Source organism: Scyliorhinus torazame, chromosome 28, assembly GCF_047496885.1.
Source record: "Scyliorhinus torazame isolate Kashiwa2021f chromosome 28, sScyTor2.1, whole genome shotgun sequence".
Lineage (NCBI taxonomy): Eukaryota > Metazoa > Chordata > Chondrichthyes > Carcharhiniformes > Scyliorhinidae > Scyliorhinus > Scyliorhinus torazame.
The window spans coordinates 32,011,905-32,033,243 of record NC_092734.1 but is presented as its reverse complement, the minus strand read 5'-3'; the positions used below and the strand labels follow the sequence as shown (position 1 = coordinate 32,033,243).

General features: G+C 45.6%; 1 protein-coding gene and 1 non-coding gene across 5 annotated transcripts in view; both read left to right on the top strand.

Annotated features, from left to right (window-relative positions):
* shld2 (shieldin complex subunit 2) overlaps window positions 1-21,339 on the top strand; it is a 167,803-nt gene that overhangs the window by 57,373 nt on the left and 89,091 nt on the right. The gene's annotated exons all lie outside the window — the stretch shown is intronic.
* LOC140403705 (small nucleolar RNA SNORA53) lies at window positions 15,938-16,188 on the top strand. Its single transcript, XR_011938389.1, has one exon. It is a non-coding gene; the product is annotated as a small nucleolar RNA SNORA53 (small nucleolar RNA).

Below are 21,339 nucleotides of genomic sequence, written 5' to 3'. Positions count from 1 at the left end.
AGAGGGAGGTGGCCCAGTCAATGGGTGTTGTGGCACAGTCCCAGTTGGAGATGGTCCACCCCCTGTGCGCCATGGCCACCAGCATGCAGACTCTGGTCAAGATTAGAGCAGACCTCCAGGACTGGCAGTGTCAGGTGGCAGCAGAGCCTCCGGGGTTAGTTCCACTTACATCCCCCCATCCCATGCAGTAGTCCAAAGGCCATCGGGCACTCCAAGGGAGGAGGAGGTGATGGAGCCCGTGCCAATGACTCCTGCAGGGGAGGTGCCGGAGTACCTCAACGCCACCCCCTCCCCGTCGACATCACCATAATGCGACATGTATGTATCATGGAGGGAGTTGCTGGCGGGGGATGGCTGGGGGGAGGGGGGCGAATGCGATGCCTAGGCCCCTGGCCAGTCTCTCCGCCCCCCCCCCCCCCCCCCCCCCCCCCCGGCAGAGGTGGTGAACCTGGATGTGATTAGAGCGTCCCGGGCGCGTTGGCCCTGGCACACACAATGTGCTGTCTCCTGTGCCTGCCTGGCACCCTATGAACTCATCCACCATCTTCACCCAGAGACTGGTGAATCTGTGGAATTTGCTACCACAGAAAGTAGTTGAGGCCAAAATGTTGTGTAATTTCAAGAAGGAATTGGATTTAGCTCTTGGGGCAAAAGAGATCAAGGGATATGGGGGGGGGGGAAGGTGGGATCAGGGTATTGAGCTTGATGATCAGCCATGATCATAATGAATGGCGGAGCAGGTTTGAAGGGCCAAATGGTGTATATAAACTGTTTTCTTTTAAATTTAGAGTCCCCAATTCATTTCTTTCCAATTAAGGGGCAATTTAGCGTGTTCAATCCACCTACCTTGCACATCTTTTGGGTTGTGGGGGCGAAACCCACACAGACATGGGGAGAATGTGCAAACTCCACACGGACAGTGACCCAGAGCTGGGATCGAACCTGGGACCTCGGCGCCGTGAGACCGCAGTGCTGCCACTGCGCCACCGTGCTGCCCGTATAGAAACTGTTTAAAAATTGCTTTGTTGGTCTAGAAGAAAGCTAAATCTTTTGTTGTGGGGTCTCAGCAATTCATTGTATACATTAAAGATGATGGGATAGAATGCTGCATATCCAAATTTACTAATGACACAAAGATATGTGATATTGCGAACAGTATAAGATGGAAGTGTAAAATTACAAGAGATATTCATAGAGTAAGTAAAGGAGCAAACGTGTGGAAAACAAATTTTAATGTAAGCAAATCTGAAGTCACCTAATTCGGACTGTAGCCATCTGGGATGGCCACTTCCAGAATACAAAATGGACGCTCGCAAAGAATGTAGGAAACTGTGGACAGTGTTAGGGAAACAGGCAGGCACAAAGCCTGTATGCATATTGGAGAAACAGCTCCCAGAGGGAATTGAAACTATAGGTCAATTAGCATATTGATGGCCCATCTCCGGGAACAAAGGAAAGACACTCAAAGAACCGATACTGTTTCAGACATCCCAACGCCAGTTCCCCAACCGAAAGCACAAACAAAGCAAGGCCAACGGCCACCAAAGATATGCCCAGCCATCAGGGCACCCACCCCTTTATTGGTCAAGATCAATACCAGTGATCGAGAAGCGGCCAATTAATTGGGGCCAAGTTTAAGGCCCACCTAAAAGCGCGCGAAGCCCCTCCGGGTATAAGAAGGAACCCCCCCACGAGAGAATCGCTCTCTTGGATTTGGATCTCAAAGCGCAGAGACCCATCCACCAGCTGCACCAGAAGCAAGTAAGTCCAAGGTCAACGCTCGCTACCAGACGGACAACCTTAGCTGTTCTCCTGTACCACTTCGAACCCAACCACCTCAGATCCGAACAACGGCCATTGTTCCTCTGACTGAGTGGGCACCCGAAGCTAAGTATAGGCGTTAGAGATAGTTTAGTTTGTAGTACTTTGTACATGAGTAGATATTACCGTGTGTGTAAATAAATAGCATTGACTTTGAACTAACTAACTGGTGTATTGGCTCTTTGATCAGTATTTGGGTTTGAACCTTGTGGCGGTATCGAGAGATACCTGACGACTCTAAAGCAAACATAATTAGGATTAAGGAAGGCGACCATATTGACCGCCATATTCATAACCAGAGAAACAGAGCAACAGGACCAAAAACAGATACAATATGGCACTTTCCAAATGGTGAAAAGCTAGAAATATTGGAGGGGCAAAGAGCTTGGGGGTTCTATCATCAAAATATAATTAACTGAGAGATAAAATAATCAAAACGGTAAGTGGAATGTTGTCTTTATATCAAGAGGAATACAATGGGGTAGAAATTATGCTTCAGCTGTGCCAAGCTGGGCACCGTATCTTCGGAAGGATATACAGTAAGTCCCCGCTTTAAGTTACCCGTTCATAATAATTTTGATTTAATGTCATGTTTTTAATGGTGCTGGTATTTACGTCTGGAGTTATGGATACACATAGAAACATAGGAAACAGGAGCAGATGGAGTCCGTTTGGCCCTTCAAGCCTGCTCTGCGGTTTATTATGATCATAGCTGATCATCCAACTCAATAACTTGATCCCCCCCCCCCATATCCTTTGATCCCTTTCGCCCCCAAGTGCTATATCTAACTGCTTCTTGAAACCACGCAATGTTTTGAACTCAACTACTTACTGTGGTCGTGAATTCCACAGGCCGACCACTCTCTGGGTGAAGGAATTTCCCCTCATCTCAGTCCTAAACAGTCTACGCCATATCCTCAGACTGTGACCCCCTGGTTCTGGACACCAGCACCATCTGCAACATCCTTCTTGCATCTACCCTGTCTAGTCCTGTTCGAATTTTATAGGTTTTTATGAGATTCCACCCCCCCCTCATTCTTCTGAACTCAAGCGAATACAATCCCAAATGACTCAATCTCTCCTCATATGTGAGTCCTACCATCCCAGGAGTCAGTCTGGTAAACCTACTCTGCACTCCCTCTAGAACAAGAACATCCTTCCTCAGATACGGAGACCAAAAATGCACACAATATTCCAGGTGTGGCCTCACCAAGGCTCTGTATAACTGCAGCAAGACATTCCTGCTCCTGTATTCGAATCCTCTGGCTCTGAAAGCCAGCATACCATTTGTCTTCTTTGCTGCCTGCTGCATCTGCATGCTTACCTTCAGCGACTGGTGTATGAGGACATCCAGGTCTCTTTACACATTCCCCTCTCCTAATTTATGCCATTCAGATAATAATCTGCCTTCCGTTTCTGCTGCCAAAGTGGATAACTTCACATTTTTCCAGATTATACAGCATCTAATAATAATCTTTATTGTCACAAGTAGGCTTCCATTGCAATGAAGTTACTGTGAAAAGCCCCTAGTCGCCACATTCCGGCACCTGTTCAGATACACAGAGGGAGAGATCAGAATGTCCAAATTACTTAACAACACGTCTTTCGGGTCTAGTGGGAGGAAACTGGAGTACCCGGAGGAAACCCACGCAGACACGGGGAGAACTTGCAGAAGCCGCACAGACAGTGACCCAAGCTGGGAATCGAACCTGGCACTGTGAAGCCACAGTGATAACCACTGTGCTACCCTGCTGCCCTACTACCGTGCTGCCTTTTATTTGCCCACTCACTCAACTTATCCAAATCACACTAATGTTTCTCTGCATCCTCCTCACAGTTCACCCTCCCATCCAGGCTTGTGTCACCTGCAGTAACATAATTTTGTCCCAGGTGTGACATGAGGTTGTATGACCCAATCATTGTCACTTTGGAGCGGCCTCCCACTGGTGATGCCTACGCTAGCCGATCATTCTGCTCAACAACGCTCCTGCTGGCTGCCAACTTTCCCGCTTGTGACTGTCCTCATCAGGGTCTGCGATCCTGCAACATCAAACTGCTCTCGCTTAATAAAGTGCTTCCTGCCTCTCGCCACTCATCTCTCAAGCCCTCGCTCACAGTGCGGGTACATTCCTATAAAAATATTTACATTTTGGGTGGGACTTTCCACGTCCACAGGTGTCCCGCTGTTGGCCATCTGCTGATCCTGCTGCTATCAATGGGGTTCACTATCAGTGGGACCAGAAGATCACGCCGACAAGTACAGTGGTAAAATTATGGCCCATGTTTATTTTCAATATTTTTATCAATTTCTTAATCTGCGTTTGCTGAATTCCAAAATTACCTTCATGTTTAGGCTTACCACTTATTTTGGCTTAGAATCCCTACAGTGCAGAAGGAGGCCACCTGAAGCGACTTTTCGAAAGAGCACTCTACCCATGCCCACCCACCTGCACTCCGCCCTATCCCTGTAACTTAACCTTCACATCCCTGGACACTGCGGGGCAATTTAGCATGGCCAATTCACCTAACCCGCACATCTTTGGCCTGTTTGAGGATACCGGAGCACCTGGAGGTAACCCACGCAGGTACTGGGAGAATGTGCAGACTCCACACAGTCACCCGACGCCGGAATCGAACCCAGGTCCCTGGTGCTGTGAGGCAGCAGTGCCACCATGCCTCTTCCTTTGGCCTAATATGACTTACCTTTACCTCCCTCCTCTTGGCCATGATTAGGCCGCTATCTGTTGGGTTTTTGTGCCTTAAAAGTATGCATATTTATTGTAAATTATGTTTAATTCTTTCATTATTTCTTACATCATTGTCTTTTAATGTAATTTTCCAATCTACTTAAGCCTCCATTTTCACTCCCTAGTTTTAGACTTCTACTATATCGCTTTGAAATTGATTATAAAATTCCATCAAATTATTGCCACTCTTCCAGAGACCCCTTTATTGTAAATAACATAAATGTCGCCACAGTCCCAGAGGACTATTGGCTGCTCTCCCCTTTGAGAGCTAACTAGTGGTGATTTAACCTGAGGGTCACCACACCTCAGGCAAGGGGCAAGATGAGAAGGCCGGGTCTTCATGGATAACCTTAGCTGGTATGAGAATTGAGCCCGCGCTGTTGGCATCGCTCCACATAATGGACCAGCCGTCCAGTCAACTGAGCTTTTACTAAAAGATTACTAATAACCATTTTTTCGTTGCACAACACTCGATCCAAAATAGCCTGTTCTCGTGTTAATCCCTCAACATGTAATACTTATCTCGTCATGTTGTTATGTGAGAGTGCCTTTAAGAAATGGGTGTTTACTAATGCAGTGATGTCAGAGAGTGGGTGTAACTGGGCTGTCTGTCAGCTTTTTAGTTTCGTTTTAGGCTGTTTGCTGCAGGGTGTGTTTTAGTTTCGTTTTCAGTGTTGGAGCTGAAGCCAGACAGAGCAGGTGTACTGTTGATCTCTCTGCCATGAAAAGACTATCTCTTGATCATTTGGTGAATTCAGAATTATAAATGTTCTCAGTAGTGAATATAAATCTAATGTGCTTCTGTTAAAAGGTGTTTCTTTTGTCTTCTGGATGTTGTTTGGAAAGTTATTAAGGATTACTTAGTGTTGTATTCTTTGGGGGTTGTATTTGAATTGATAGTTGCTAAGATGTTCACTGTATGTTTTAAAAAGGTTAACTTGAGTTCATAGAATAAATATTGTTTTGCTTTAAAAAATACTTTTCCATTTCTGCTGTACCACACCTGTAGAGTGGGCTGTGTGCTCCCCATACCATAATCTATTAAAAGTTGTGGGTGAGGTAAATTCCATGAAAAACTGTGGGGTTCTCTAAACCCTGGCCCATAACAATGTATCTTTAATAACGATTAGATCAAACCTATTCATTTCTATTTTTGCGATCGATTCATCTAATTTGTTGCAAATGATGCATGCTTTCAGATACAGCACTTTGCGATTTGAGTGAACTTTTCAAGACAATCAGGATAACAAACAGATAGGATAAATAGGAAGAAATTATTTCAGATAGCTGCGGTGCCTAGGACGATGGGTATAATCTAAAATTTAAAGCTAGGCCTTTCAAAATTGAAATTAAGAAATACTTTTTTACAATAATAATTGTTATTGGTGTCACAAGTAGGCTTACATTAACACCGCAATGGAGTTACTGTGAAAATCCCCTAGTCGCCACATTCCGGCGCCTGTTCAGGTAACCGAAGCGAGAATTTAGAATGTCCAATTCACCTAACAAGCACATCTTTTGGGTCTTGTGGGAGGAAACCAGAGCACCCGGAGGAAACCCACGCAGACACGGGGAAAACATACAGACTCCGACAGACAGTGACCCAAGCCGGGAATCAAACCCGGATCCCTGGCACTGTGAAGCAACAGTGCTAATCACTGTGCTACCGCGCAAGGTACAAGTTCTGAACTTTCTTCTACAAATGACAACCGATCAATTGTTAACTTTAAAACCAAGATTGATTTTTGTTAACTCAGGTATAAGGGACATAGGGCAAAGGGGTGTTAGATCATAGATCAACTCTGATGTCAATGAATGGTGGAAGAGGCTTGAGGAACAAGTAGCTTACTCTTGCTCTTATATAACTTGTAATGCTGATGCAAAGCATCAATCAAAATGTGAACATTTGCCTGAAACTATAACCACTGCTAATGACAATATTGAATTCTTTACCCGTCAGTCTGGCCTCAATAAAACTCGAGATGGATTTGTAGGTATAGTATTATTTATTTTAACCAACTCGCAAGGCTGACTCGCTCCACAGGGGATACAGAACACACAAGCTGTCTCCTGGAACCCTAGAACCGAGTGAGGTCGGTGACAAAGAAATCTCTGCAAATACATTCAAATAGCATCAAGTTTCACATACAAGATTCCCATAGGTCATCCTATACACCTCCTGACCTGGCCATATATCCTGATTGGCTCACTCCGCATTCCTTAACCCTGGGCCTCTTGTTACCCAGCATCCTTTTTCCCATCCTCCTTGCCATGCTTTCTGAATTCCTTTGTCCTTTGTGAATTCACTACTATCTATATTACTGTAACTAATATTTGAACTAACTATTTTATATCACATTCGTTTGTTCAATTCCTCATTCCCTCCTTTTATCATTTCATGATAACCTATCTGTCCAACCTGTAGCTACGGCCCCTCACCTAAGAAGATTCGTCGCTGCATTTCCAATTCCTATTGCAGCCCCCCCGTCATCCGCTGCACCCTCATGGATCCTAATAGCCAAGATTTTAGGGGCGTCTATCTGTTCCAGTGCACCCTGCATTTTACCCAGGTTTCCCTCAGTCCTAAATGAATTACGAATATCTCCTGATAACCTACGTTCTAGTTGTACTCCCCTTCTCACACGCTCCGTCCTCTCTCTAGTCCCCCTCTCTCACAACCTCTTCCTACCCACTCCTCACGGTCTGATTTTACTTTTATGGCACCAATCTTAACACATGCAAAATCAAATTTACATGTACTCCAAAAACAAGGCAATGTCCATGCAATGTTCCCTTCCCATTGCCGGGACCAGTGCAATTGCTTCATAGTCCTGCATTGGTTAACGGATGACCTTCCATGAGTCGTTACCATGTCCTCACATATGGGGATGTCACCTCTGCATAAGTGAAATGTCCTTGTAGTTTGGTTGAGGTTACAGATGTAGATGATATTTCCCTTTTCCATTTCCGTCGCCGATGTCACTCCAGGCGAGGTGAGGCCGAAGATTACACAGGCGGTGCGTAGCCACCCCATCATGCTCCACACCTGTAAAACAGCGCTGGGGAAGGGAGGCAGGTTAATCTGTCCAAGAAAATGAGGCCCGTTATCAGAACTTAACTGAGCTGGTATGCCGTACCGGGGAATGATTTCTCGCATCAGAACTTTAACCACAGTAGCAGCTTTATTATCATCCACAATGACCAAAACATATTTATAACATTGACACCTTTCCAACTCAATGTAATCCATTTAGAGCGTCTCAAAGGGACCACTGGGCAACGGGGTTTGCCCCATACCACAAGGGATACCTTTGCCGGTGTTATATTGCTGACTAATCAAACACCGATTACTGATACTCTGGACCAGCCCCTGCATTTTAGGGTGCCACCAAGTGTCCAGCAACAAATCACTAGTCCCCCGAGCCCCACAATGAGTTGCAAAGTGTACACATTCGATGACCCATAAAGCCAATACATCAGACATACAAGTCTGATGTGCTGGTGTGGTCCATAAAGAGGAAATGTTGTGGAGGAGAATGCTGAGACCCAGGCTAAAAAATAGATGGCATTGAGGTACGTAGGGAAGAGGTGTTGGCAATTCTGGACAGGCTGAAAATAGATATGTCCCCGGGTCCTGATGGAATTTATCCTAGGACTCTCTGGGAGGCCAGGGAAGAGATTGCTGGACCTTTGGCTTTGATTTTTATGTCATCATTGGCTACAGGAATAGTGCCAGAGGACTGGAGGATAGCAAATGTGGTCCCTTTGTTCAAAAAGGGGAGCAGAGACAACCCCGGCAACTATAGACCGGTGAGCCTCACGTCTGTAGTGGGTAAAGTCTTGGAGGGGATTATAAGAGACAAGATTTATAATCATCTAGATAGGAATAATATGATCAGGGATAGTCAGCATGGCTTTGTGAAGGGTAGGTCATGCCTCACAAACCTTATCGAGTTCTTTGAGAAGGTGACTGAACAGGTAGACAAGGGTAGAGCAGTTGATGTGGTGTATATGGATTTCAGCAAAGCGTTTGATAAGGTTCCCCACGGTAGGCTATTGCAGAAAATACGGAGGCTGGGGATTGAGGGTGATTTAGAGATGTGGATCAGAAATTGGCTAGCTGAAAGAAGACAGAGGGTGGTGGTTGATGGGAAATGTTCAGAATGGAGTTTAGTTACAAGTGGAGTACCACAAGGATCTGTTCTGGGGCCGTTGCTGTTTGTCATTTTTATCAATGACCTAGAGGAAGGCGCAGAAGGGTGGGTGAGTAAATTTGCAGACAATACTAAAGTCGGTGGTGTTGTCGATAGTGTGGAAGGATGTAGCAGGTTACAGAGGGATATAGATAAGCTGCAGAGCTGGGCTGAGAGGTGGCAAATGGAGTTTAATGTAGAGAAGTGCGAGGTGATTCACTTTGGAAGGAATAACAGGAATGCGGAATATTTGGCTAATGGTAAGTTCTTGGAAGTGTGGATGAGCAGAGGGATCTAGGTGTCCATGTACATAGATCCCTGAAAGTTGCCACCCAGGTTGATAGGGTTGTGAAGAAGGCCTATGGAGTGTTGGCCTTTATTGGTAGAGGGATTGAGTTCCGGAGTCAGGAGGTCATGTTGCAGCTGTACAGAACTCTGGTACGGCCGCATTTGGAGTATTGCGTACAGTTCTGGTCACCGCATTATAGGAAGGACGTGGAGGCTTTGGAGCGGGTGCAGAGGAGATTTACCAGGATGTTGCCTGGTATGGAGGGAAAATCTTATGAGGAAAGGCTGATGGACTTGAGGTTGTTTTCGTTGGAGAGAAGAAGGTTAAGAGGAGACTTAATAGAGGCATACAAAATGATCAGGGGGTTAGATAGGGTGGACAGTGAGAGCCTTCTCCCGCGGATGGAAATGGCTGGCACGAGGGGACATAGCTTTAAACTGAGGGGTAATAGATATAGGACAGAGGTCAGAGGTAGGTTCTTTACGCAAAGAGCAGTGAGGCCGTGGAATGCCCTACCTGCTACAGTAGTGAACTCGCCAACATTGAGGGCATTTAAAGGTTTATTGGATAAACATATGGATGATAATGGCATAGTGTAGGTTAGATGGCTTTTGTTTTGGTGCAACATTGTGGACCGAAGGGCCTGTACTGCGCTGTATCATTCTATGTTCTATGTTCTAAATAACATTTATTTACAATAACATATATATACAACAGCAGCAGCAGCAATTCCCTTGCTGTTCACTCTCCTCTAGCCGGTTCCAAACTGGCCGGCTTTATTTATGCAGGGAATCTGCTAATGATTTCTCCGCCCCCCTCATTGGGGAAGTTCATACTCACAAAGGATTGTGGGATTGCCATTAGACCCCAGCCAGTGTTAAGCAGGCAGGTTATAACAAGATGTGACAGAGAAGCGTGCAGGTTGGAATCGAATTCTTACAGGGAGTTTGGTGTGAGGAAATGTAGTCGCAGGTAGTTTTGGGAGTCAGTGCGCTTATAGAGGATATTGGTCAACAGCCTATCCCCAGAAATGGAAACAGAGAATCAAGGAATGGAAGGGGAGAGAGGGTAGTGTGGAAGTTGAAAGCAGAGTTGTTGAAATGATCCAATTCAGGTCAGAAGCTGGTACAGTCATCAATGTAAGACTGATGAGCAGAATTAGGCTAATCGGCCCGTCGAGTCTGCTCCACCATTCAATCATGGCTGATATGTTTCTCATCTCCATTCTCCTGCCTTCTCCCCATAACCTCTGATCCCCTTATTAATCAAGAACATACCAGAGGAAGAGATGCAAGGCAGGTGACCTATATCCTACAAAATGCCAGGCAGAGCTAGGAAGCATGCCAGTATCCATAGTTGTTTGGCAGAACTGTGGAGCTGAAAGCGAAGTCATTCAATCTGAGAACAACTTGTCAGGCGAACGTGTGTGTTGGCAGATGGGAGCTGGTTGCGCCTCTGTTCATTTTGAGAAATGGAGAGCCCTCAAGTCGTCCTGATGTCAGATGGAGGTGTAGAGAGAGACCGACTGGTCCTTTGTGAACTCACTACTATCTACATTACTGTAACTAATATTTGAACTAACTATTTTATATCACATTCGTTTGTTCAATTCCTCACTAAGGGCCTGTAGATATCCCAGTTGTTGGATTCAGCTCAGGGAACCGTTTGGAGAGGGGGCATAAAGTGAATAGGGAATAAAATCAGTTGATAAATGCAGTAAAGAGGATGGGCCAACAGACTGTAAGAATGTCAGGAAACATGAAAGACCATAAAGGGATTAAAAAAATAAGTCACAGAAAATACTAATTTCAAACAAGTAATGCTGGCCTTTTTCTTTTTTAATTTCTCCCTATCCTTGCCCATCTTCTCTCATTTCATTGGAGTGCTGACTGTCTGCTGAGATATGATTCTATAGGTATGTTATCACCAGGATCTCACCCACAAAACATTAACTTGCAAGGCTTGAAAGTGAACATTAGCAGTCTATTTAACCTTGGGGAGCAACACAGTCAAGTTGGATTATGTCTTCACCTGATGTCTACGCTCATACCTCCACTGGTGAACAGTGGATAGAGGTGGAAATCCTGGGTGATTTTCCCTTTTTAACCCAAAGCCCTTGAGATCGATTTTCGGGATCCTTCCTGTGCCCAATAACCTAAGATTATCTCATTTATGACAGACCAGGCATTTGCCTCTGGGACTTTGGCTTGTACAGCACAGCTGCTCAGTAAGTGTGTTGAACCAGTTGGAAAGCTGTGACAAGTAGCATTTAATGATAGGAATCATTGCAGATGTTTCCAGGTATTTTCAAGTGTACAGTAATCTTTTTGAGCACAGATGTTTGAAGATGATCATTTGTAACTATTGTTCAGTCAAATGGCAAAAAAAAGAGGCTTGGAGATTAGCAGAACCCTTTCAGGCAAGTGTGCAGATAAAATAATCACCAGTCTGTTCATTCATGTAACTTCTTGTTAATAAGTATCATGTCCCAATGATCCGATGCCAATGTAATAATGAGGTGCCAATGCACTTGCAATAACAGTTTATAGCCAAAGTCTAACAGGGTAAAGGTTGTTTTACGAGTGGAAACGCAAAGTCAGCAAATTCAATATGCTGGTTGCTCATTAAAAATACAATGTCTGTAGTTTATTGATCATTTAATTCCTGATTTTATATCCTTCTCGGGCAGGAATTATGGTGCCTAAAACTTTGCAAGATTGTGATCCGACAGTCTGACAGTGACCAGAAATCAAATGTGGAATCCTTTTGTATGAATTTGTTCTCTCCACATTGCCGGGTGGGGGAGTAACCTTTAACCAGACAGCTGGCGGCAGAGCCTCAAGAATTCCATTTGTTCCCAAGTTATTATCTTACTCCCTCTTGTGGTCTTAACTGCAAACTGATCAGACCTGTTCTCAGTGAAGCCACATAGGTCTGAGATACGGGCAGCTCCAGAACTCTTAACCCATGGCCACCGGTTTAGGATCTGTACTTTGTGCCCAACATGCACAACGGATTTTTTTCTAATTTATGGTTATTTATAATACCAAAACTTTAATGTGATGTAAGTGACACAGATTTTATTTCAAGAAGCATTTCAAGTTAAAGTCAGTTATGAATAAACCTGATTTCAGATGCACTGCCAACAAATGTGACTCAAAGATCTTCCACCAAATAATTTTAAAGGAACACCTTTGGTAATCTTGTGTACCAACTTGTATACCAATTTAACAATTTGGTTGAAAAATATGAAGAATACGGTACAAGTAGGCTTACATTCACACTGCAATCATGTTACTGTGAAAAGCCCCTAGTCGCCACATTCCGGCACCTGTTCGGGTACACCGCGAGAGAATTCAGAATGTCCAAATTATCTAACAGCACATCTTTCGGGACTTGTGGGAGGAACCGGAACACGCAAAGGAAACCCACGCAGACACGGGGTGAACGTGCAGACTCCGCACAGACAGTGACCCAACCCGGGAATCGAACCTGGGAACCCGGAGCTATGTCTTAAGTCCTTTCTGTTAGTAAAGCTCAGTTGGGCAGCATGGTGGCGCAGTGGATAGCACTGGGACTATGGCGCTGAGGACCCGGGTTCGAATCCGGCCCTGGGTCACTGTCCGTGAGGAGTTTGCACATTCTCCCCATGTCTGCGTGGGTTTCACCCCCACAAACCGAAAGATGTGCAGGTTAGGTGGATTGGCCATGCTAAATTGCCCCTTAATTGGAAAAAAAATAATAATTGGGTACTCAAAATTTATTTTCAAAAAAGTAACGCTCAGTTTACAAGTTTTCCCGATAGTTTATCTGGCTAAATCATAAAGATGAGGGAAGCCCCAGGTTTTATATTGAGTAAACTGATCTTAGTCCAGTTATATTAGTCCTGTAACTGACGTCCGCACACCCAACTGGTCTAGAAATAGGGATTAGAAGCCATAGTTCCCATTCCTGGGGCGAGATTCTCTCCCCCCCCCCCCCCCCCCCCCCCCCCGGCCGGGTCGGAGAATCGCCGGGGGCTGGCAGGAAACCTGCCGGTTGCCGTCTCCGGCGATTCGGCGGGGGCGGGAATCGCGCCGCGCTGGTTGGCGCCCACCCCCCCCCCCCCCCCCCCCGGCGATTCTCCGGCCCGGATGGGCCGAAGTCCCGCTGCTAGAATGCCTGTCCCACCGGCGTGGATTAAACCACCTCTCTTACCGGCGGGACAAGGCGGCGCGGGCGGGCTCCAGGGTCCTGGGGGGGCCGCGGGGCGATCTGGCCCCGGGGGGTGCCCCCACGGTGGCCTGGTCCACTGATCCGCGGGCGGGCCTGTGCCGTGGGGGCACTCTTTTCCTTCCGCCTTCCCCACCGTCTCCCTATGGCGGAGGCGGAAGAGACCCCCTCCACTGCGCATGCGCGGGGATGCCGTGAGCGGCCGCTGATGCTCCCCCGCATGCGCCGCCCGGCAGTGCGGAGAATTGCATCGGGGCAGCGTGGCGCGATTCGCACAGCCCCCCTCCCCCAGCAATTCTCCGCCCCAGCGCGGGGTCAGAGAATCCCGCCACTGATATCTGCATAAGTGCAGTTAAAGATGGAAATCCAGAGGTTGCTCTCTGCAAACCTTGCTACACTGGTACCTCACTGAGGGAATCAGCGTTCAAGAGCGTGAATTGCAGTAGGTATCCACTAAGTACGCCAGACAAAGTCAAGGCTGGTGCATCCAAGTGTATGTAAATTTTTAATGGCATGATAAGTTATTACCGAACAACCTCTCTGGCCCGAAATGTTTAATTTTATAATTATGGTGCTTTATTCCTTCAGAATTTAATTATTGTTTGCGTTTTTAAAAACATCAATGTAAAATATAATTGTTTGTGTTTTTAAAAACATCAGTGTAAAATATATTTTACCTTTTTAGGCTCTTTTTTTAAAATCAGTCTCTCTTAATCCCACCTTTCTTTTCCTTTTTTGTACTTCATTTTCTATGCATGATTTTACATTAAACTAAATCTTCTAATTTATACTTCCTGGTTTAGACACAGTGGTCTTGATTTTGTAGGCCCCCCCGGGACTGGGATTGGAGACCATAAGACCATAAGACATAGGAGCGGAAGCAAGGCCATTCGGCCCATCGAGTCCACTCCGCCATTCAATCATGGCTGATTTCAACTCCATTTACCCGCTCTCTCGCCATAGCCCTTAATTCCTCGAGAAATCAACTTCTGTCTTAAAGACACTCAACGTCCCGGCCTCCACCGGCCTCTGTGGCAATGAATTCCACAGACCCACCACTCTCTGGCTGAAGAAATTTCTCCTCATCTCTGTCAAGACGAGTGATTGCTAAAAATAGGATGGAGCCGGAGCTTGTTAAGGGCGTGATCTACCGGCCGCATTGCGCCCGAAAGGCAGCGCGACCGGTAGATGCCGAGAGATTCCTCTTCTGGGATCTACCCGGCTCACCACGCACCACGGGATCTAATGGGATCCCATTGTGGGCGAGATCACTATTTTGCAAATCTGCGTATGAGAGCGAAACAGCTCGACTCACTCTAACATACACACCTTTGACCTACCCGAGGCATTGGGATCTAACCTCATCGCTTAGGAGGCCTCGGGCGAGTGCCGTGCAGTGCTGGTCCAGATGGAATGGCATTTATGGGGGTCCTCCAGGGATCATAAATCCTCTGGGTGCTAGCCTGGCACTGCCATGGTGTCCAGGTGACATTGCCAAGCTGGCAATTTTACTGCATTGGGCATCAGGCCTGAGGACCCCCTTATAAGTGAGTTGGGGGTTTGGGCTTCTGGTCGGATGGTCGCGAGAACAGAATACCATTTTTAAATGGCATCTCAATCCAGCGAGCAGAGCTCCTCAGTGCAGGAAACAGGGCCAAGTGCCAGAATTGAAACAGAGTTCCGATAGATGGTGCGGTGTTACTCCGCGCTGCGAGTTCCGGGAAACACCCGGCTAAATGCACTCATCACGGTTCTCTGTTCCAATTTGGTTAGGTCATGCCCAAAGTTTGTCCTCCTGCCTAGCAGCCCAGATCTAGGTGATGTTTTCAACTTTGAATTAAAAAAAAAATTTAGAGTACCCAATTCATTTTTTCCAATTAAGGAGCAATTTAGCGTGGCCAATCCACCTAGCCTGCACATCTTTGGGTTGTGGGGGAGAAACCCACGCAAACACGGGGAGAATGTGCAAACTCCACATGGACAGTGACCCAGAGCCGGGATCGAACCTGGGACCCCGGCACCGTGAGGCAGCAGTGCTAATCACTGTGACGCCGTGTTGCCCCTTCAACTTTGAATTAAAGTAGGCCACAGGAAAAGGAGCAAGCCTGTGAGAATAACAAAATTCATTGTAGTGAGTTCCAACGCTGTGGAGGTAGTAGCATAGTGGTAATGCTAGTAGACGAATAATCAAGGCTAATGCTTTGTGGACATGGGTTCAAATCTCACTGTAGCAGCTGGTGGAATGTAAGCTCAAATTAATATATTTGGAATTAAACTTTAGTCTAATGGTGACCGTGAAACCATTACTATCAAGTCTGGGGATCAATGCTGGTTCAATGAAGAATGCAAGGACATGCCAGGAGCAGCACCAGGCATACCTGACAATATTCTGGCAATAGTATTTAAGATTTGTGCTTTGGGACCTGCTGTGCCCTCGCCAAGCTGTTCCAGTGCAGTTACAACACTGACAACCCCAGCAATGTGCAAAACTGACCATGTCCTGCCCACAAAAAGCAGGACAAATGTAACCCGCCATTACAACCCCATCATTCTCATCGACAAATATAAAATGTTTAAAGCTTCTTATGGATGTCAGCAATTGTGCCTAAATTATTTGAGTTTGTAAATTTGAATGTTTGTTGTTGGAGATTTCGTCGAACAGTTATTTAAAAACACACTCGTGCTCCTTAGATCCACCTTTGGGATGTAGCTGTTCTGCCTGGCTGGTAGATCTCTTTGCACCCTGGTGTTGGTTTCACCAGTGTGCTGGCAGGTGATGTTTATCAACTTTTGTGGTTGTACAGTCAAAGCTACTTCAGTCATTGCCCTACTTAAAGTAATATACCTGCACAGTTCTGTTCTGATGTAAATAACCTGGTACTCTAGATTGTGTCTGCCATCTGAACTTTGCTGCTGTGTGGACACGTTTGTCAAAATCCATCTGGTTTCAATATTGCAATGAAACTAAACTCTCAGCATCCACCCTCAACATCCTGGGGGGTTACCATTGACCAGAAACTGAACTGGACCAGCCATATAAATAATGTGGCTACAAGTGCAGGTCAGAGGCTGGGAATTCTGTGATGCATAAATCATATCCTGACTCCCCAAACCCTTTTCACCATCTACAAAGCACAAGTCAGGAGTGTGATGGAATGCTCTCCCCTTGCCTAGATGAATGCAGCTCCAACAACACTCAACAAGCTCAGCACCATCCAAGGCAAAGCAACCCACTTGATTGACACCACAATAAACATTCACTCCCTCCACCACCGTCGCACAGTGTCAGCAGTGTGTACCATCGACAAGATGCACTACAGCAAAGCACCAAGGGTCCTTCGACAGCCCCTTTCAAACCCGTGATCTTTACCACAAAGGCAGAAGATGCATAGGAACACGACCACCTGCAAGGTCCTCTCCAAGCCACACACCATTATAACATTGCTGTTCCTTCACTGTTGCTGGATGAAAATCCTGGAACTCCCTCCCTAACAGCACTAAACTGCAGCGGATCAAGATGGCAGCTCACCAACACCTTCTGACGGGCAATTAGAGATGGGCAATAAATACTGGCCTAAACAGTGATGCCTGTGCCCATTATCAAATAAGAAAAAGTTAATTGCTAACGATGGATAGATTTAATGCTTTCAGGAGGAATTTTTCAAATTAATGTAATTATCTGGCTTTTATAGTCAATAGGCTTAGAAATGTAGGTTCTGGATCACTTGGATAATATAAGACTAATGACAAAATTGATTTAAGTCTAGTATTTCAATGGGTTGGTATTGTGTGGAATTCATCTCTAAGTCACTGAATTGATATGGTTAACTTCTTTATTTGAAGCAACCGGAAAAACCTGAGACTGGATTTATTTTCTTTTATAGACAGAATTAATGAGATTCCCCACACATTTCAAATGTGACATGCTTTTAAATATCCCCGATCTTTTTCCCATATCTGGACCACATTTATGTGGTGGACTTAGCAAAAATACATTCTCTGTTTTGGCACTTTAAAGCAACATCGGATTTCTTTCTACCTTGTTGATTTGAGCTCTTTCACAGTCTTTGTATATTTAATTTACTAACTAATCCTTTTTCTTTAGGTTTGACTCAGTAATCCCCTGCAGCATTGTAAGCTAAATGGTTCGGTTTCGCTGCAGCACTCGCCAGATGTTGTGTTGGCGTGACTGTCAGTAATGCTGCTGATAGACCTGGAAATTATGCTAGCTAACTTCCAGTCTCTGTGCTGAATACAACACCAGGGCAAATTACTTTTGTCATGTTTTTCATCACAAATGTGATCAAACTGGGGATTAGATTATGCAGTAAGAGGATTTAAATAGAAACAATTTATTCAGTGCTATCGGAGGCAACTTCATTTCACTGAGAGGATTGACTTTGAAAGACTTGGGGGCTCAGTGGAAAATGCGTTGTATAGCATTGACTCATACGCACCATGAATTCCTCTGAGTGCTGAATTAATTGATGTCAGCCCAAGACTACATAAGGAACCACAAAAAACGTCAGAGTGTGGTAAACTCAGCCCAACGCATCACACATGCTTGCCACCCTCCCATTGATTCTGTCTACACATCCCACTGCCTCAGGAAGACAGATAGCATTGTCAGAGACCCCTCCCACCCAGGCTTTACCCTCTTCCAGACCCTTCCATCAGATAGAAGATACAGAAGTCTGAAGACCCGCACATCCAGACATAGGGTCAGCTTCTTCCCCACGGCTACTAGACTCCTCAACGACTCTTCCTCGGACTGATCTGTTCCCTGTAAGAGCACGACTCACAATGCCCTATGCTGCTCTTGCTCATGTATTGCTTTGTTTGGCCCTTGTTCCGCACTGTAACCAATCATTGTTTGTCGATGTACCATTTGTCAATGTAAATGTAATCTGTCGATTATTTGTTTGTCAATATGTACGTACTGTGTACGTTCCCTTGGCCGCAGAAAAATACTTTTCACTGTACTTCGGTACATGTGACAATAAATATCAATCAATCAATGTGTCAGTGTCTCCAAGAGAGGAAGGAATAAATCAATGTATGTTGATGCTTCAGACACGGTGAGATTGTGAAGGAAATGTGCATGTGTGGATGTCAGGCTAGGACAGGCAATGATGCTCTTTCATGAAAAATTGCCTACATGAAGTTTGCAACTTGGGTGGACTATCATAAGATTGCTGGTTGTGGAGCTCTATTTTACCATGAATAATCTTCAGGGGTAAGGGTTAGAGGATAATTTGAAGCAAAAACTAACCATTTGTCATTATTGTACTACTCAAAAGTGCCATGGATCCAATATTCTACCTGGTAACAGGTGGCGATTGAGTTCTACACAAGTGGAATGATTCTCGGAGACCCAAGGAGCTCAGTTTGCTTCCTTGGCACTCAGAAGAAGGACCCACTCTTCTTCATCTTCTCTGTATCTCTCTCTGTCTGTCTGTCTCTCTCACTCTCTCTCTCTCTCTCTCCAGAAAGGCTGTGAGTACTGTATTCCTGAACCTACAGAGACCTGAATGAACCTACAGTCAAAACCTCAAACAGTAAAACAAAGTTTGAAGAGGAGAAAGGTGCTAGAAACAACCATCTGAAACAAAGACTTTTATCTTTCATGCTGGTCATTTTCACCCCTCATTTTAATTAATTGGTTAATTCAATTGTGTTGCGACTCCGGGTAAAGTGAGGCTGGAATTGAAAGCCCACTAGCCCAGGGTGTCAATGCAGAAGGAACATATTTGCCCATCGTGCTGCACTGGCTCTCCGAATGAGCAGCCCACCTAGCATCATTCCTCCACCTTCTTCTTGTAACCCTACACATTGTTCCTTTTCAGAGAACAATCTAATTCCTTTTTTGAAGCTTTAATTGAGCCTGCGACCACCACACTCTCAGGCAGTGCATTTCAGACCTAAACCACTCGCTGTGTGAAAAAGCTTTTCCTCATATCACTTTTGATTCTTTTACTAATTACTTTAAATCTGTGACCTCTTGTTCTCAAATCATTTCAGGTGTGGGAATACATTCTCCCTGGCTTCTCTGTCCTGACCCCACATAATTTTGAATAACCCTATCGAATCTCCTCTTGGCCTTCTTTCCTCTAAGGAAAACCATCCTAATTTTTCCAATCTGTCTTCACAACTGTCTTCACAATTGAAGTTCCTCATCACCAGAAACATTTTCGTGAATCTTTTCTGCATCCTCTCTGCTGCCTTCACATCCTTTCTAAAGTGCAGAACTGGATGCAATACTCAAACTGAGACCAAACTAGTGACTTGAACAAGTTCAACATAACTTCCTTGCTCTTGTACTCTATGCCCCTATTAATGAAGCCTAGGATACTGGTATACTTTATTAAACCATCCTTCCAACTTTAATAATAATCTTTATTGTCACAAGTAGGCTTAACACTGCAATGAAGTTACTGTGAAAATCCCCTTGTCGCCACACTCCGGCGCCTGTTCGGGTACACTGAGGGAGAATTCAGAATGTCCAATTCACCTAACAAGCACGTCTTTCGGGACTTGTGGGAGGAAACCGGATCACCCGGAGGAAACCCACACAGACACGAGAAGAACTCCGCACAGACCGTGACCCAAGCCGGGAATCAAACTCTGGTCCCTTGCGCTGTGAAGCAACAGTGTTAACCACTGTGCTAACGACCTTCAATCAGGGCCCCGACACTACCACCCTGCTCTCTCTGCACCAGCCCCTACTTTCAGTGAGACCCAATATGACCCCACCCATCCAGTGTGAGGCCGGACATCCGATCAGAGCCGCGCACCCCCCCCCCCCCCCCCCCCCCCCCCCCCCCAGACTGCCCCCCCCTCTCCGACCCGACCCCCTTCTCCTTAAGTGGTCACAATGAAATATTGCTGAGAACAGTCAGTTCTTTGGTAACCCAGCAGGAATGAGCCACCTTGAATAAGTTCCAATGACACATATATATTTTCCAAATTGCTTCATAGTCGTTAAAGAGTAATTCTAATTTACTTCAAAAATTGAGGATCTGCATATTGTACAGATATGTAAGAAATATAGGGATGGATTCTCCGTCCCGCCGCGCCACATTTCTGCCCCGACTCGCCAGTGAGATTCTCCGTTACGCCGGTCGGTCAATGGGATTTCCCATCGTGGGGCAGCCCCACGCCGTCGGGAAACCCCGGGCGCCGGCAAAACGGCGAATCCTGTCGGCGGAGAATCCCACCCATAATCTCTCGGGTCTTGCCTAACTTTCTTTACTCTTTCGGGGTAACCAGAGTTCTAAGATCAACCGAGGCTTCAAAAAATGTTGATCAATTACTTTTATTCATATTAACTACAAATTTTACAAAAATATATCCGTACAAACATAATTGGAAGTACAACTCATAACTCAAAGTGGTCAATTCTCCAGTAGAACCAATTCACCAGAATGGCGGCATGACCTGGTAAAATTTAGTGATGCCCTATCCTCTGGTAAGTGCTACCATCATCCACTGTAACTGGAAGAACCGATCTTTCATTATTTGGCTATGTTTTTGAGCTTCAGAATTGCCTGTGGTGACGGCACTTGATACATTAAATTTAAATCTTTCCATTACAATGCCCAGACTGCGGTGAGGCTGGAACTCCTAGTTCTTTCTCAGACATATGTGACAGTCATTCGGACCACACTTTGACCCAGGGTATGGATTTACACCAAATTGCCAAGCACAAGTTTGCCTCCCAGAAACTGATCACTGAACACCAGTGTCAGGCTACAATCTTGGGCCATGCAGCCTTTCTATTTGATCTTTGTTCATAATGTTCATACTGCTACATATTTCCATGAACTTCTGTTACCACTCATGATTCTCAGCACAATCTTCCCATCTCTCCTCTCAAACCAACAATTGCTTATTTTCTCTTCCAATTTGTTGCATTTCCAAGGTCCCTAAGATCAGGGGCGTCATTCTCCGACCCCCCACCGGGTCGGAGAATGGCCGTAGGCCGCCGTGAATCCCGCTCCCGCCCCCGCCGAAGTCTCCGGTACCGGAGATTGGGCGGGGGCAGGAATCGGGCAGCGCCGGTTGGCGGGACCCCCCA